The 18,979-nt window shown below is 46.0% G+C and overlaps 1 pseudogene; it reads left to right on the top strand.

The window, feature by feature from the left end:
* Positions 1-13,015: 13,015 nt before the first annotated feature.
* LOC127214698 (sex-determining region Y protein-like) lies at positions 13,016-17,411 on the top strand (annotated as a pseudogene).
* The last annotated feature ends 1,568 nt before the right edge of the window (positions 17,412-18,979 follow it).

Raw genomic sequence — 18,979 nt, 5'->3', positions numbered from 1 at the left:
AGCAATGAGGCACACGTGCGCAGGAAGTTTATGCTGGCAACACAGGGAGAAATTAAGTTGCTACTACTCTCCTTTTCTGACAGAGGAGAAAGACAGGATGGATCCTGACAAAGTAAGGCAGCTTAAGGGCTCAATGGGGAAACCAAACTCTTGAGAGGCACAGGAAAGATCCAGTAGTTGACACTAACTGGATCCTAAAGTTTTTAGTGTAACTAAAAACAAGTTCTATGTATTTTGAAGTCTGCTTTTGAAGCCACCCAAGGAAAGTTCTTGAGGCAAGATAGGAATTGTGCAGGCTCTGACTGAATCTGGGCTGGAACATGAAAAGTGTGGCTGGACTGCGTATTTCAAGAGTTCCTTTCACATATGTGATCCTTTGAGTTTCATGGGGAGAGCTGGAACGGCAAACTGAAAAGTGCCGGATGGCACAATGAAACCTGGGAGCTATCTTAGAAAAGGAGATGCAGTCTTCTGTTTAAGGGAAATGGCTTGACTCTTAAGTGCTCTTTTAAGGTCAGGTGATGTCAGAGTTGAGAAAGGCAACAAGATTCATGAAATGTACACACACAGATCTCTCTCTCTCTGTCTCTGTCTCTCCACACACACACACACACACACACACACACACACGAAAGGGGGAACATGCACACACATGCACAGGCACACACAGATATCCACACCCACACACAGATGCAAACACAGGCAGGCACGCATAGGCAGACACACAGGAACACACACATGCGCGCACAGGCACGGCACACCAGCGCGCGCACACACACACCCAGGCACACACAGGCACGCGCACACACACACAAGTACACACACTCACAAAAACACAGGCACGCACACGAGCACAGGCACGCTCAAAGGTACTCACACGCACACCCAGGCACACACTGGCCCGCACACAGGTACACACGCGCACACGTACACACACGCACAGGTACGCACACCGGCACGCGCACACAGGTAATCGGCCTGCTCAGCGCGGCCCTGAGTCCTACTCCATCCAGGCCCTGAGTTGTACTCCGTGCACAAACTCACAGAAACCACCAACTACCTTCCTGTGCCCCTGAATCTAAGGTAGTGAGGTAAAAGTGGGCTCCTCAACCTGCTATAAATCCTCTCACTGGAACGTCCCTCCCTCCAGGCCGCCCGCTCCAACAAGCGGCCCGGGGTTCCTCCGACAGCCGCTGAAGCCTCCGCCACAGGCGGTTTGCGCCGCCCACCCAGCAGAACCCCCTTGCCTGCCACGCTCTTCCCTACTTCCTCTTCCCCGAAGACCCGGCCCCAGACGAGTACAGGCCCCACCTTCAGGTCCCCGGCCTGCTGCGATCCTGGAAACTGCCTCCACAGGAGGACAGACCTCCTCCTCAGCGAGGGAACAAGATGGCCCCTGCCCAGCCGGAAGCAGAGGCGGAAGCAGGAGCGCGAGACCACGCCCGCCCACTCATGAATCATCTATGACGCAGGACGCGCGCAGCGCAGCGCAGCACTCAGGAAGGAATCCGCACGTGAGGGTCTACGCTCTAGCCTGTGGGGAATGTGAGCTCACTGATACAATCTACCTTCCATGCGGGGATGCTGATGCCTCCTCCTGGACAGGAAGCATGCATGGCATGAAATCACAGGAAAATCACCTGCTGGCAAAAATGCTCGCATACAGGCAGGTAGCACAACATGACAGCTAACCAGAACATGCCTTTAAATTTAAGCCCCTAGGCACTCGCCCGTGCTGTGGCACTTTGCTTCTCCACCCCCTGCAAGAGGTCCTTGGTGCTGAGCTAGCCACGGTGTTTGTCCCTCTTGACTGAAACAAAAATCATCCTCCATCCTCCAATGCCATCCTAAATAACACTTGCACCTTTAAAACTAGCAAAGCTGACAAAAATATAAACCCTCGATCACGCTGGGAGGGAATATTGCTACGCACACGAGGCCCGGCGCACAACGGAAGCCAAATTATGAAGGAAAAATCCATCGAAGCTGTATCTATGAAATTTCAGTACCATACTTGCATAACAAAGATCTGAAAACTGATAGCATCAGTTCACCCTTCAAATCTGAACTGGAGAAATATCACAGAGTCCCACTCTAAGACAAAGAATTACTACAAGACTTTAACATCTCCTGAGAGAAGGTGAATTAGTACTTTGTTGGGAGGAATATCTGACTAATGATCTCATACTCATACTTAGTGCTCAGCTCTAAAAACGAAACAAATTCGGGTAACATTCAACGTACATTTACAGTATGGGGAACTATCGAGACCACGAGTTAGGTCCAGGCCAAAGGGACTCAGGAATTAGCATGACTGGGCTCGCTTTGGCCACTAATAATGAAAGACCCCCAAGAGACCCCAAGAGTTTGGAGCCTGTCAGGGGGAAGGCCCTTGCCCCCAAGAGACGAGACCAGAACACTGGATGCAAGTGCAAGAGGTTGTTTATTGTTTACACGCAGGTACCTGTGGACGCTTCAGTCTTTCGGGGACTGAGCGTGCAGAGGTTAAAACTCAGGCAGTTTATACAGGGTTGGTGTGGCCAGAAGAAGCAGCCTTACAGAAGCAGAAGCATGGCTACAGGGATTTCATTGTTTCATCTAAATGTAGCAGTTGTAGTTAACCAAAGGACAGTTGGTTATTCGGGTTGGGCACAAAGAATACAAAGAAGTCAGTTATGACTCTCTCAGCATCCCGGATACCGTCCTGCTGACCTTGCTTTGGTCCAAGCTGCAGACCACAGATACCTGGTTGGCGTTGGATGAGAGCAGCACCTGGTTCCCTCCTGTACTTTTCTCATAACTTGACCCTGGCAAATTAGCAAGAGCAGTTTAAACAGGCAATAAGCATAGTGGGGGTCTTTCAATAAAACTCCCTGTGAATTATTATGGAAGACAAACACACCGTACTGAAACTCAAATATTTTATTGCCTGAGTTCATAGTAAACATCACATATCGACCTTCTTCAGTGCATACTCACAACAGCTCCTTCCAAACACAGATAAAGGGAGAGGGTGAGATGGCTCAGGTGTAGAGGCACTTGCTGTCAAGCCTAACAATTTGAGTTCAATGCCGAGGAACTTCACAGCAGAATGAGAACCAACTCCCTCAAAATTTTCCTGACCTCCTCAATTCCATCACAGTGTGTGTGTGTGTGTGTGTGTGTGTGTGTGTGTGTGGTGAATGTATATATGTTTATACTGTGTGAAGAGGTATCACTGTGATTGGTTTAATAAAGGTCTGAATAGTCAAAAATAAAGGAATTCTGGGCAGAGTAAGGAACTAAGGAGACACCAACCAGTAACACACTGAGAAAGTCAGACATATATTTCAGAGGAGAGGTAACTGAGGCATGTGATATAATAATAATTTCAGGTTAATTTAAGGTATAAGAGCTAGTTGGGAAAAAGCTTAGCCAAGGCCCAGGTTTCATGATTAATTATGAGTCTCTGTGTCAATTTGTGGGAGATGGTGACAAAAAGGAGAGTGGATTACACCTGTGTCTCCTGTTTCATCTGTGTGAGTTCAGATTTGAAGGGTCTTTTTCTCTTGGTGTCCTCCATCCCCTCAGGCTCTTGCCCACATTGCTCCCTCTTCTCACAAGGGGTTCCCTGGATGGGATGGAGAAGACTACTCACAGCTGAGGGATCCAAGAACAAACATAAACCACACTCTGTCTGTCTGTCTGTCTTTCTGCCTGCCTGCCTTCCCCGTCCCTCCCCCCCCCCCTCTCTCTCTCTCTCTCTCTCTCTCTCTCTCTCTCTCTCTCTCTCTCTCTGACTACACAATGTCTCACTGTAGGCAATTGATCCCATCTGCAAAGCATTCCTGGGTCAGCCCTGAGGAAGAGAAATCCAAGAACCATGAGTGAACCCTGAGGTGGGGACTTCTAATGTCCTCTGAGAGGTGGAGCCTCCAAGAACAGGATTTTTAGGGGCAGAGTGTGGACTGAGGTGACTCAGGACAGGGCCCAATCTTGGCATCTTGAGGGAAGGGTTTGGAGCAGGGCTACAAACGCACATGTCCTCTGAACACTGAGGTCCCTATGTTCACTGACCTCTGATGTCACCCTGTCCTCTGATGGGTCTTGTCTCCAAGTCCAGTGACCTCTGATGTCCACTGTCTTCCCATGTCACCGTGTCCATGGGCTTCTGTCCATGTCCCCTGACCTCTCATACCCCTCTGTAACTTACCTCTGATATCTACCAACGCTGGAGTTCTGTGTCTTCTCATGCTTTACCCTTTGGACACTTTTTGTGCTGACCTGAGCCCTAGAACTCGAGTATGTCTGTGATGCTCTCTCGTAACCACAGCCCCGGGTCCTCATCTGGCCTCCAGAGACATCAAGAAGGATACAATTAGAAGAACACTTACAGTCCCAGGTTCAGGAACACTCACCCTTGTTATCCACCTCATTATTGCCAGGTTAGGGATGGCCACCACCCAGTGCCAAGTAAATGCCAGGTGCTGATGTGTCATGTGATAAACTTCTCAGTCCCTCCATGCCTCAGAAGAGCCTCAGCGGGCACAGGACCCTGAAGAGTTCCAGGTGATAAGGGTCCAGCATGTCAAGACTCAGGTCACATGCATGTCTGTCCCACAGGGTGCCTTCCTCCAGCCCTCCAGAATTTCCTGTCCTCATGGACAGAGTAAGGACCTAAGGCTGGCCTCTTGCTTGGCAACCTGACCTGTGTGCTTGAGCCTCTGGCCTGCAAATTGAAGAACATTGCCAGAGGACAGCCACCCTTTTCTGCACCAAAGCACCTGGCGTGTGTTCCCGTATGGAATTTCTCTGTTGATGCCCAAGGCCTTCTACTAACTTCTAGACTTTCCTGAAGCCCCATGCCCTTTCACATATCTGTAGCTCTGCCAGGGCAGGGCTGCCTATCTTGTCCCCTGCCCACCTTTATTAAGGACAGCCTTTACAACAGTAAACATATTGGCCAGAGAGCATGGGTGACTGCCCTACTATGTGTAAGTATGGTTACTGTAACCCACTGAGTGCTAGCTGCAGGTCCTGTCACACACAGAAACTTCCCTCACACTAGTGTCAGACATACTGCCCAAGAAGAACAGTCAGCATGGGTTATTGCTGTGACAAAGGCCAAGGATGACACAGGATTACAGCTCTGCGCACCCTAAGTCTTCTCATGGAGAAAACTACCTAAAACACCAACCCCCCTTATGTGTAAGGGCTGCGGAATCTAATATTCCTGAAGATGAAATAGGAAGATTGCTCTAAATATGAGCCTAGGCAAGGCTACACAGTGAGCCCTTGTTTCATACTTTATGAGACAGAGACAGACAGACAGACAGAGAGAGAGAGGGAGAGAGAGAACATAGATATGAAGGAAAATAAAACATCCATAGATGAATAAATCAAGGAGAGATCATAGAGAGTCAGATGTGTATCCTGTCCACTGCATGGGGTTCAGTGTAGTTATTGGAGAGTATGGTGTGTTTCAAATACCCTTAATGTAGTCAGCACCTCCAATATGCAGAGAGAGTCATCTTACACACAGAGACTGTTGAATTTGTTCCTGATAGTCCAGAATTATCTTCATTGTTTATACAGTTACAAGAAACAATGAGGAATAAGACCTATCTTATATATAAAACACACATCAGTGTTAGGCTATGGCATCCTACAATGCCATTGTCAGATTTCAAGGGTATTGACAGTGGCAAACAGTGCCATCTTGACATCTTTCACTCGGGGTCAGATACCCTGTAGGATGAGTGGCTCCTTCCTGTCCAGGAAGACAGAGAGGACTGTGTGAAGTACTATTGAATACAGGAGGACCCGAAGCTTTCCAGAGGCCTGTCTTGTGAATCGCTCATGAGATCCTCCCTAGTCTTATTAACTCCTCCTTTTTAAGTACCAGGACCTAAGAAATGTTTTTTCTTAACCTTGTCCTCTGTTCTTCCAATATCTTTCCAGGTGGAAATGGAACCAGAGAGTTCCAGACACCCTGGACTGCGATTAAACAACCAGCAACCCCAGGACTTGGCAGCACTTAGCTTTCTCGGGTCGCCCTGGGATGGTCAGGGCCCCGGACCCAGGTCAGCAGGAATGCCTCATGATAACGCAAAGTCCTTATCCCCTGACTGCCATGCACAACTCCTCACTGTTTAAATAAGTAAAGGATTGGTGCATTATGCTCCCTGCTCCTGTCACTGGCACAATGCACTCAGGCAGTCCTCTGGTCAGCCCAGGGTTCCATGAGTACCAGTCTGCACACAGGTGGGGCAATCCCTTTAAAAGAAAGACCTCTGCCCACTTAAGCTCTCTTTCTAGCTTCTGTCCCTCTGCTCTCTTCTCTTTCTGCTTTTCCAGCTCTCTTCCTGCTCTCTCTTCTCACTGTTCCCCTGGGGCAGACAGGGCGTTTCCTATCTCCTTCTTATCTTCTGTCCTCTCTCTATCTCTGTATCTCTTTGCCTCTTTTCTCTCTCCTTCCCCCTCCCTCCAGTTTCTAATAAAACTTCACTTCTCACTTAATCTCTGTGTGCCTGGCACTTTTGTCCCCTGACTCAGTCACCCTCACCCATCATGGAACCTGCCATGGTCCCCATGCAGTGTCTCATCCTAACAGATCTACATGTTGTAAGACTGTCTCCTTCCAGCCCCAGGGCATAAGCAATCTGTCTCAACCTCCACCACATTCTGTACTTCCAACAGGTGCAGGAAATTATCTTTTCCAGGTGCCACTTCAACTTGCCTCCTTGTCTGGGGAGCATAGCAATACTAACTCTGTTGCATCATGGCATTAGGTTTCCACTGAGAGCTTTGGTGTGTGGGATGCCAGGCAGGCAGGCAGCGCTTCATTCCCATGCAATGGGAAGTGTTTTCTACTTTGTCTCTCCCAGACAGCAGCAGCTTCAGTGTCAGCATTTGGGTACCTCCCAAGTCTCCATCCCTAGCCATGCACAGGCTGGGGATCCCTGACTTCCCATGTATCCTTCCCTCTGTGGCAGGCGAGTGTAAGCTCATCCTGCCCAGACTATGAGGGAACATGTGGAGTTGGTCTTTAGGGGCTTCCCTGTGGACTATGTGAGGGTCCAGGACACAGTGGACACGGACATCCTTTACCTCGAACCTATGGCTTGTGTTTCTGTCCCAATGACAACCCTCCTGTAGTGAAAGGGTATTTATGCTCTTTATTGGGATCTTAGGAGAGATGTGTCGATCATTACATGGTGACTGGGTTTTGCATCCTCCCTCTCCTGAATGATCACAGCAACCCCCTGAGCAGATGGGGAAAGTCCTATTCTCAGGGTCTCAGGAGCCACCCCAGTGTTGCAGCTTTCCTGGCTGCCTCTCAACAGGTTTCTTCCTAAAAAATCTGTGCACAGGAAAGCAGAGTTGTGTTTGCAGCAAATGTGTCCTGGCTCACAGTGGAACCAGGCAGTCATGGCCTCCCATATCCTTTACTTGGTTGGGCAGAAGTTATATGTAGACCTTCCTCATGGAAATGCCCCTTTCTTAAACTTGGTTCACTTCCCCAAATCCTCTCTGTTCCAATTTTCATGCTTATGGACTACCACTTCAACAGAGTACATCTTTCTCTTCTCACATTATTAATAGTCTCCCAGGATTTTCTTTCCCAACCTCACAGTACTTTGATGTCAGTGTTTACCATTACTAATATTTAGGGAATTTTTTACTAACATGGCATTTGAACTACCTCTGAAGATGTTTGACTAAGGTTGACAGAATCAGAATATGGGGGTCTGGTTGTGGGTTAGAAAACTTAGACTTTATTGAGTGCAGCTTTCCTTCTCTTTCTAACAAGTGGCTGCTGATGTCTGAAAGCCAGTTTTGCTAAGACTGGTAACAAGGAGAGCACTACCCTGGGAGGTTTTTCCCTAATGGGCCTCTCTCTGTGTCTCTCTCAATGTCTCTCTCTCCTTCTGTCTCTCTCTGTCTGTCTCTGTCTGTCTCTGTCTCTCTGTCTCTGTGTCTCTCTCTGTCTCTCTCTCTTTCTCTGTTTCTCTCTGTCTCTCTCTTTCTCTGTCTCTGTCTGTCTCTGTCTCTCTCTGTGTGTGTATGTGTGTTGAGGGGGCATCTTCAGTTTGAAATGCAAATATCAGGGAACAAAGGGTCTCAGAGTTCCCAGATCAGAAGGACGAGTCCAGGGAGCAACAAGTGTTTATTTCAGAGATAAGAAAAGGCTGTTTTAAAGATAATTAGCTAATCCTAACTCAATTTTACATTCTGCCTGATTTAATGGGCACATATTTGTTCAAAAGGAAAAAGATGCTCACTGACACAATTCAGGGTTTCTTTTTTTAAATTTTTTAAAATTATTTTATATAACAAAGTCCATTTAAATGAAATCAAACACTTATAGACAATATTTGGGAATTTTGGCGTTGTTCTTTCCAAACTACTTCCTGCTGGTAAGGGGCGCTGTCTTGGGGGATTCGAAGAAGATTCAGATATCCTGGCTCTAGTCTGTAGGGCTGCTTTGTCCAGCTGTTTTGAATGTAGGATCACCTTGTACTCTGTTTCAGGCTGTCTGGCATGATCAAACCACATTAGTCTGGAAGGAATCCCCAGCTTTTCATTTTCTGTGGAAACAAAAATAGAAAACCTTTTCCCAGTAACTTGTCCTTGAACTTAAATTTTGGAGTCAAAGCACTTTTTTAAATTTAATTTATTATTTTACATGTCGATCCAAGTTCCCTCTCCCTCCCTCCTTACTTCCCTCCATCCATCCCTTTTACCCTCTCTGCTCTCTCAGATGCACTTTAACCACCCTCTCCTCCCATCCTCCCACCCCAATTCCATATGTAGGGGAATGCCATCCAGTTGGGGTCATGTAGATCTGACAGGTCATGTGAAGTAGGGACTAGGGCTTCTCTCCTATCTCTAGATTAAGGCCTATAATTCACATCACCAGAGGAACTAGGATACAAGGATACAAGGTGTATTCTAAGAAATTCGTATAAAGTCCCTCACAGAAATGGGAAGGGGCAAGTCCCCCAGAGCACAGGGGAAGTGGGGGGGGGGACAGTGAATGGAGAGAGAAGCAGGAAAAACAAGGGGGAGGAAAGGAAACCATGTGTGACCAAGAAGATTGAGCCTGATTAGGAATAGAAGACAGGAAAGAGAGAGAGAGACAGAGACAGAGAGAGAAAGAGAGAGAGAACATAAAAGAATGAGCCAGTATTGGTTTGAAGATAAAATTGAACACAAAGAAAGGTCTAGAGAACTACAAGACTACTCCCAACTAACAATTTGAGCTTCCATGGAAAGGCTGTCATAAATGCCCTTCCCGGAGAGTGAGATCAACAACTAACTTTTCCATGGAGGCCTCAACTAATGCCTGTTGGAAACAGGATCAAACACCCATACATAAACACTGAGTCGAACTAGAACCCAGATGCAGATGGAGAAGACAGACCAGGCTGCAGAAACACATAGAGACAGCTTACCTGAACAATGAGGACCTAAGGGCCACTAGACTGACAGCTGGGAAGCCAGCATGGGAATGACTCAGAGACCCCCGAATATGGGTCTCAGCCAGAAGGACTGAGCAGTCTAAGGGACCTCAGACAATGGAGCCAGGATGTATCCCTGGTGCAAAAAATGACTTTGAGAACAATGCAGTGGTTTTAATGTACTGTTTCTGGAAATAAAATACAAGAACTAGCATAGTTGGTATTTACACCATAGGTTTATCCTGTGTCATTTTACTGAAATCTCATGCACCTTGGTCCAGTTCTCTCCATAATAAAAACAGAACATGTGCATATCTGACTGTTTCTCTATGATCTGTTCTGTAGGCCACTTTTGCACTATTATTCTGGAAGTTTCTCTCAGATACTGTAGTTCATGCTCAGGTTTTGGCCTTTAGGTAGGCCATGAAAATGTTCAGAGCAGAAAATATCAGAAAATTGAGGTGGGGACAGCAGCTAAAGCAGAGCAGCATCTCTCAAAATGTTCAAGAGTTTAGCGACCAATTCCAGTGCTTACTTATTGATTAGTGGGCAGAGTGGTACACATTCTGGAGAAGAAGGCAGAAAATTCTAGGGAGAGCACTGCTTGAGATTGAAGCCAGAAGAACTACAAAGCTTCCCTTGCATGGGGGTCCATAAAGGAGGGGGAGGAACATAATTTGTAAGCAGTTCTCTATGTGAGGAAGAGGAAGTCTAGACAGTCAAAGTAATCATGAGATCACTGTCCTGTATGTACAAGTCTTTGTGTGAAAGTTTTGTAGCCACAGAGTATCTAGGTGATGAGGGTCTAGGAATGTCACAGAAATGATACCACCGAACAGACTTCACCAATTTGAAAAGTGGGTACCTCTGAGTGAGGATGGACACACTGGCAGGATCAGATGTCAGATTTAAGGAGAGGTAGGGATATGGTGCATTTACATATGGAAAACCCGGGTAAGGTGGGGACAGAGGAAATGTGTCACCTTGGCCCTGGTGATAGGAGGGCATTGTTGCTGAGACATTAGGCAGGGTGAGGATGAGGGTAGGAACCTCCTGGTTCTGGAATGTGGACAGTTCTTAGCTAACTAACACTTTGCATAAATTTCACAGAAAGGTTAAATAACAAAAGTGATGATGGAGAATGCATGCAGACTAAGTATCTTCCAGAGAAAGATACTTAGTATTCATTGGGATGGATAGATATATTTGCACTCAGTTGAGTTAGAAAGCTGTTGTTAAAAAGCTGATGGAACCTTAATTGTGTAATTGGCATTAAAACAGTGCTGTAACACAGGCATAAAACCCAATCACTGGCTAGTAGTGGTGCACGCCTTTAATGCCAGCACTCAGGAGGCAGAGACTGGTGGGTTCTGTAACTTCAGGGCCAGCCCAGTTTACAGAGCACATTCCAGGACAGCCAGGGCTACTCAGAGAAAACATGTCATACAAAACAAAAACAAACAAACAAAATCCCAACCCTTAAAAATATGTTAGTGTCACTGTATCAATGAAATCTAGACAACAATCTTTTAATTAATTTACACAAAACAGTGCCTATAATTTAGTGCTTACACTAGATAGTTTTCAAAATCGAGTAAAGCTCAAAGGTTTTAAGACCATATGAAGAACTTATTTGTTTCAAGGTGCTCATTAAACCCCATGACTGTCTAAATAATACTCCATGTTGCATTGTACTTAGTGTAAATGATGATACAGTTGAGGCTCTGTGAATGTTATTTTCCTCCAACCTATGTTTTACAGGTGTGGCAAGCTTACTCAGTCATTAAGAAGTGTGTGAACAAGATCACTTAGTGCAACATAAATTATAATGAGAACATTTGGGGGGTGGTTAAGATGATAGGTTGTGGGTATAAAACTTCAGAAAACTGGTGTTAACAATAAGTTTATATAGTCCCTTGAGGTTTCCAGAGGAAAGTATTGTAGTGGCTGCTGTGTGGTCTTCAGTTTCATTTTAAGCTTGTTTATAATAACCAAAAGTAGGCATGTACAGTGGTTCCTCAGATTAATATCTGCCAATTTAGTTGATGGCTAATTCATTCGCCTCTGTATTACTCCAGTCACTCTGTGTACATGACTCTTAAGTTACATATATGGCTTGTTGCTATACCTATTTCATTTCTGATGCTTAACCAGACCCTCAAAATGTAGCTTTCGTCTGTAAAACTTTTGTACAAAACCTTTTATTTTAATAAAACAGCTTGACTTTAAAGACACACAATATTCAAATATAGGAGTGTTATTCAGAGAGTTGACACCAAAAAATATATTTAGGCATTTCAGTGTGTGTGTGTGATATACTTGATATTAATATATATAATTTTGCACTGTACATATTGATTTAAATGTTTTCATATATCATGAGACATAAAAGTAGCAAATAAAGCCATCATTTTTATGTGGAAAGTTTCTAAGGAGAGATGTTAGGCAATACATTTTATATAATGGTTTTCAAGGCTGTGTAGGTGGACTTCCTCCTGATTTTCCTGTTTAACCTATATACCCATAAAACTTCATGGTTTCATATAGTTAGGACCTATGCACCTACAACCAGTTGGAGGGGCGACTGGATACTCAAGTGAAGGTCCAATGACCTTGTCTATGTCCTCCTTATTTGAAAAAATATTAGTATTTAACAAGTCCAGCAGGCAGTGATGGCACTCTGAAGATAGACATTGTTGAGTCAGAAGGCATTCTGTCACCTAACCTTAACAAGAGAAGGCTGAAGACCTTTACACAAAAGAAGTGATTAAAGAAACTACTGTTACCTGTGTACCTACTGCAAAAACCATTAGGTATTATAAGTTCTAAGGTCAACCTTATAGAAAACATAACCTACTTTTTTCCTATCTTCAAAACCAAGCATGTGCTGTACAACAGGGTTTTCCCTCTAGCAAAATATACATATTTATATTGGAGCATTGAACCAAGTTGTACTATTAATTTTTGTTTTCAGTGTTACATTTCCTTAGAGGAGTAGGATACAAATGTTAGCTTTCATGGTTATTCCTTTCACTGCCAACCCTCTCCCCCCCCCTTGTAGGTTTTGGTTTTTAGTTTCATTTGTTTTTGTTTTGATTTTTAGTTTCTTATATTAGTCCATCATAAAAATTACTTACATTACAGGTACATTGTTGTACCTCAATGTGTAGTGATAGAAGTAGTGATGCATTTTTACAAGTGTAGAAACACGGCATCTAACAGTCACTAAATTAGAGTGGTTTTGCTTGACATTGCATAGGTCTACATGGTTCTGGCATGGTTATTACTTTGGGGCTGGGCTAAGGGAGGTGCTGGAGGAGGAGAGATGAATATTTTGCTACAAACTTTAAGTAACAAATTTTTGTAACAAACACATTTTGGGGAGAAGCTTTAGCTCTTACATGTCAAGTTTTGTTCTGTTCCCCTGTACCTAGTCTCTCTCTCTCTCTCTGGTGTGTGCATGTGGGTGGCTGGGTGGGTGGGTGTGGGTGTGTGTTTGTCTCTATCCCTACAGCCCTCCTACACTCCAAACCTCTCTGTCTTAATCTTGGTTACAACATAATTCATCAACCATGTTCAGCATATAGAATCCTGAATGTTACAGTCAAGCTTTACAGCCACAGGGTGTCTTCACCTCTGGAGAAAAGAAGTGCTTTGGGACTGGTGGCAGTCAATTAGAGGGGATGGAGGGCCATATCAAGCGTCCCATGAATGCATTTATGGTATGGTCTAGGACTCAGAGGCTTAAGTTAGCCCTGGAGAATCCAAGGATGGAAATGCAGAAATCAGTAAGCAACTGGGATACCAGTGGAAATCACTTACAGAAGCTGAAAAAAGGCCATTTTTCCAAGAAGCACAGAGACTGAAGACCTTACACAGACAGAAATACCCAGACTATAAGTACAGGCCTCTCCGGAGAGCTAAAGTACCACAGAGGAGTGACACTTTGCTGCCTGCAGATGCCTCTTCAAAACTTCACAACCAGCTGCAAGGGGACAAGAACCTGTGCCCATTCACATACAGAGAGGACAGGCCTAGGACTGCACACTTTCCCTCCAGGATCCAACTAAGCTATTTGCACTAGCATGTGGACGTCCCCACTGAGTACTCAGTCCAGCAGCAGCAGCAGCAGCAGCAGCAGCAGCAGCAACAGCAGCAGCAGCAGGACGTACTTTACCAACAACAGACATCACCGGTGACCACACAACTTAGCAGCATCACATCAATAAAACAGTGTGGCAGTGCAATGGCAGTGGCTTCTGTTGGGATGTATGTCAATATTCCCTCTTGTTATAATTTGCAGCCTCAGATTTCTCACCTGTAGTTTGGATACTGATTACCCTTCTCCTGTAATAAAGACCATGCTTATTTTGTTTGGATTCCAAAATAAGGTGGGTAAAGATGATTCGTATATAAGAAAGGAGAATACTTGGAAGGGATTTTACCCAATTTTAAGGTTGTTTAATAGATACCTGTTACATCACTGTGGAAAGTGTTGTTTATCTGTAACTCTTCAATGTTCATCTATAAGAAAAGCACAGAGCTTAATGGTGTGGAAAAACAGCCTGTGCTTCTTTGAAAATGCAAAACATCTTTTTCTTTCAGGGTTCTTTACATCATCTTACTCCACACCTATGAAGTATGCTTTGAACTCTTTAGAACATCTTTTGGCAAAATAAAGCCTGCTTTTCTCTTAAATATTGTCTGTCTTTAAATATCTAGCTGTTTTATTAAATAAAAGATTTTCTACAAAAGTATTACAGACCAAAGCTACATAGCATCAGTTGCCCTTCAATCTGAACTGGAGAAATATCACAAAGTCCCTCTCTAAGATGAAGAATTACAAGACTTTAACAAACCTGAGAGAAGGTGAATTAGTACTTTGTTGGGAGGAATATCTGACTAATGATCTCATACTCATACTTAGTGCTCAGCTCTAAAAACGAAACAAATTCGGGTAACATTCAACGTACATTTACAGTATGGGGAACTATCGAGACCACGAGTTAGGTCCAGGCCAAAGGGACTCAGGAATTAGCATGACTGGGCTCGCTTTGGCCACTAATAATGAAAGACCCCCAAGAGACCCCAAGAGTTTGGAGCCTGTCACGGGGGAAGGCCCTTGCCCCCAAGAGACGAGACCAGAACACTGGATGCAAGTGCAAGAGGTTGTTTATTGTTAACACACAGGTACCTGTGGACGCTTCAGTCTTTCGGGGGACTGAGCGTGCCGAGGTTAAAACCCCTGATTCCTGGGATTAAAGGTGTGTGTCACCACCACCTGATCTCTATTATGGCTTCAGTCCGACTTTGCTCTCTGAATCCTCAGCCATGCTTTAGTACATTGGAAATAAGGTAACACCAGAGTATTGCAAGGGAAAAGGGGAGTGTTGTAACCAGGCCTGCCTACAGGGACAACAGTGTCCACAGTTGGCATCAGTAGCAGTTAATTATCATGCAGAGAGAAAGGGAATTTTTACTCTAGTTGACAGTTTAGACCACTGGTAAAATCTAAGTTCTCAGGATCAAATCACCAAGCAAGGCTGGATCAATTCCTTCTTCATCCTCTACTACTCTATCTCCTGTATCTACATGACTAAAAACTCACCCTCAATAGTTGGCACTGCTCATACCTTGTACTCATGTTCCTTCTTTTCAACTCCCTACAGTATTGTAACAGTATTGTAATTTAGAGGGAGGACATTGTGGGTTTCTATGATTCTGCGTATTTCACTATTCCTAGACTATTCCTGGTCCCATTAACTCCTGATATCAATTTATTATCATTTCTCCAAGACTGTTGTGTTTCAAATCATTCTCTACAGATCTACACATATGCAAATTTGCATTGTCATTAACTGCTGTGACTCTCTCAGGCTAACAAGAAGGTGACTGGCTAGGCAACATCCTGTCCTTGAGCAGCCTGAATTCATGGGTCACACCTGAAACATCAAAGACTTTAGGGGCTGAACCAGGTCTACTGTGTACTTTTAACAACATCCTCTCTGGCTCTCCCAGAGGGCAGTCTTCAGGGGAAAGTTTTCCTTAAAGAACAGGTATTTTATCCATAACTCTGAGAAAGTGAAACAGAGGCAGCCAGTAATATGTTTGGTACAGAGAAAGCAAGAGAGCAGGCAGTACATGTGCTCCTATGGCCATGCCCAGCATTATGCAGTGAACTATAAACGTTTCCCAGAAGAAATCACATGACTCCTAGAACATGTAGCCTATCCTGGTCTATGTAGTGAGACCCTGATACTTTCTTTATCTTTTCTTTTCTTAAGGTCAGTCTTACAGTCACAGTGGTTCATGCCTTCAGGCAGCCTGCAAAAGTGGAGACACTCTCCAGGAATTCTGGCTGAGCAGGGAGAACCAGGTTCCTGTGGGAGACCCTGTTAAAAAACAAAAACAAAACAAAACAAGCAGACAAACAAAAACCTGTGGGCTGACTCTGGGGGCCTGGCCTTTTATCCCACCACTCAGCAGAAAGAGGCAGGCCAATCCCCTACTTTGGTGCCAGCCTTGTCTGTGGTGTGAGTTCCAGAACAACCAGAGATTTACAGGGAAACCCTGTCTCCAAAACCCCTAAAAAGCAAACAAGAAAACTAACACAGGGGAGAAAAGCAGTTGAGAAACAACCTGACTTCAATTCCAGGCCCCAAAGCACACAATGAAAGGCATCCTGTCATTCCCAGAACTGAGTCAGGCAGAAGGCAAGATCTATTCAAGTCACTCCTGGTCTTTGTACTCACAGATGCAGTGGCAGTCAGACAGTCTCTTCTGTCTGTCCATAGAGGTGTTTGGCCTGTGAAAAGGGCCATTTAAATTCCTTCAGTTCCTGGAAAAAGTTTTGCTCATTGCCAGTTGATTTTCTACTAAGTCGCTGGTCTTAAGGAGCAACGGGAACTCAATACATACAGAGGCTCCTCAGCATTTCAACGTTTGCTTTCTTGATGAGTATTAAGTCACATAGAGGTTTTCAATGAAGGATCTGGTCCCCTAGCCTCAGGTACCTGGGGTGGACAGAGGAACTCATGACATATGCATTCCCTCTTCTGTTGGAGGCATGTGGCCTCTCGTCATGGTTACCCCCAGAAAGTGGCAAAAGACAAGTAAGAGGTCTTGTCTGACCAGGATGCCAACCCTGTTATCAGCCTGGAGACTGGTGTGAAGGTCACTTTGTCTGCAGCCTCACCTCTCTTGTGGGAATTAAAAGAAAAGGTTGGCCTGAGCTTCCTATCCTGAATCTCTAGGGGGCAGCACACACACCCAGTTGTACCTCTGTGTCACAGGGATAGCAGGGCACTGATTCTGGGGTACTGGAGTCCGATGTTCAGGGCCTCTGCACGGGTATGCAAAGTCTTTCCCCCCTTAGTGTAATGCAGACCCTGTGGTTAAGGAACAGGATCCTCCCTGCAACGAGGTCCCAGGTCTGAGACCTGCAGGAACATCACCCAGTTAGATAATATCACAAATATTATAGGTGCTGGGCATGGTGTCAGCTCCTGATCACAGCACTCAGGGAGCCAAGGGGGGAGCACTGTCAGTTTGAGGTCAGTGGGGAGTGAAGAGGGACACATCCACCCCGTGAGACTGTAGCTCAGCAGGGATCGACTCAGTGATTCTCCCTTCTAAGACTTCATGGCTCTCTATGCATCCAGGAAGATGTCCTGGATGGTGAGTGTTTCCGTGAGAGCCTGGCAGTCCCTCACTGCACCAAGTGGTTCCAGGTTAGGGTGTACTGGGTGGTCCAGAGTGGGGACAGTCACCATCCACATCTGTCCCAGAACCCCACTGATCAACAGAGGCTCCACCAGTGGGCTGCTGCTGTGCATGACTGTTCTGTGGGGGTACCTGTCCACTCTGCAGAGGCCTGCCCACCTAGGGAAAGTGGGCAACCACAGCAGGGGGCCAGCCATGTCTCTAATCAGCACTGCGCTGACCCGTGTAGGCACATGGGAGGTCTAACAAGACACATGTCACCAGGCCCCTCCTAAAAAACTAAAATTTGGCTCACTTTCATATTTGACAGTCACCTTAAATGCCAAACTGGGGGATAGAGTCCAAGCCCTATGCAAATGCGGGCAACCCAGAGAAATGTAAGCTCATCCATCACGCAGGCCTGCCAGCATCAGTCTGAGGAGCCTGGCAGCCCTAGCCTTCTCACACCTCACTTCATAGTATGCTGAGCTTGTCCAGTCCACAGACACCTACTATAGCTTGGCCTCATCATCTCTGCCCCCGTCCCAGCCACAGAGTGTCCCTTGTGTTCCTCCTCCTCCCCCTATCATGTCTCCATGTCCTGTTTAATCCGGGGAGCTGGTGGTGGAGAACATACAGCGGACAGTACCCCCGCCCATGAGCCCGGGGTGCTATGAGGCAGGTCCTGGAGTATGTGGCACACAGCTGACAGGTCAGTCATGCTCCAGGAATGGGGTGGGGGAGTCTAGGGCATGGGCAGCAGAGGCCATGGCCATCTGAATACATGCACAGGAAACAAGTATCACCCACACTCACTGGGCTTGAGATCCAAGCATACAGCAGGAAGGGCAGAGACACCACCATCCTCTAGGGACACAAAGAGTGACAAGGGCAGGAGTCTGTCTCATACCCAAGCCAGGACTACCCCATTAGTCTCCCTATGCCAACAGCATGTGCTATGGGTAGTGCAGCTTGTGCCTGCCTACTCCAAGTGCACTTGAACCATGACTGGGTTTCAAGGGAAGCCACAGGACACTCTGTTTATGTGGAGCTATGGCACCTGGCTAGCTGTGGTTCAGTGGGTGGAACATCCACCTAGTATGCCCAGAGTCCCTGAATCTTGTCCTCAGCACATCACAGTCCAGGCCTGGTGGCACACACCTATCACCCCAGCACTTGGGAAGCTGAGCAAGGTGGGTGATGAGTTCAAGGACAGCCATGTTACATTAGGTGGCTGATGATCAGAATGTGACACTTGCCAACCTTGGAAGGGACAAGAGTGGGTGTAAGGATTCGGGCATTAGGCTGGCCTGCCCTGTCACCTGGCAGAATGCACTCAGGCAGAGTCCTGGACAGCCCAGGGTTTCATGAGTACAGTCTGCAGGCAGGTGTAAAGGACCCCTTTAAAAGTCGGGCCCCTGCCCACTTTCTTTGCTTACTCTTTTGCTTTTGCTTTCTTTGCTCTCTTTACTCTTTCAAGCTCTTCTCTCTTTCTCCCTGTCTCTCTCTCTCTGCCTGCCTCTCTCTGTGTGTCTTTCTCTCCCTCTGTCTCTGTCTCTCTCCCACTCCTTCCCTCTCTCTCTTTCTCTATCTCTTGTTTTCAGTTCCTGCTGCCTCTATGTCTCTTCCCTTCCCCCTCACTCCCCTTTCTAAATAAACTCCTCATTCAAGCTCCATCTGCCTGGCATGTATTTCCCTCACCACGGTCACCCTCTCCTGCTATGAACCTGCTATGCTCTCCTAGGTGGTCCCTTACCTTGGGAACCCCCACACAGGACCACACCCCCTGCAGTTTTATCCTATAACTGTAACACAAGAACTTCAATGGGTCCTGG

Source organism: Phodopus roborovskii, unplaced genomic scaffold (genome assembly GCF_943737965.1).
Source record: "Phodopus roborovskii unplaced genomic scaffold, PHOROB, whole genome shotgun sequence".
NCBI classification, from domain to species: Eukaryota; Metazoa; Chordata; class Mammalia; order Rodentia; family Cricetidae; genus Phodopus; species Phodopus roborovskii.
This window is presented reverse-complemented; position numbering and strand designations above follow the sequence as displayed.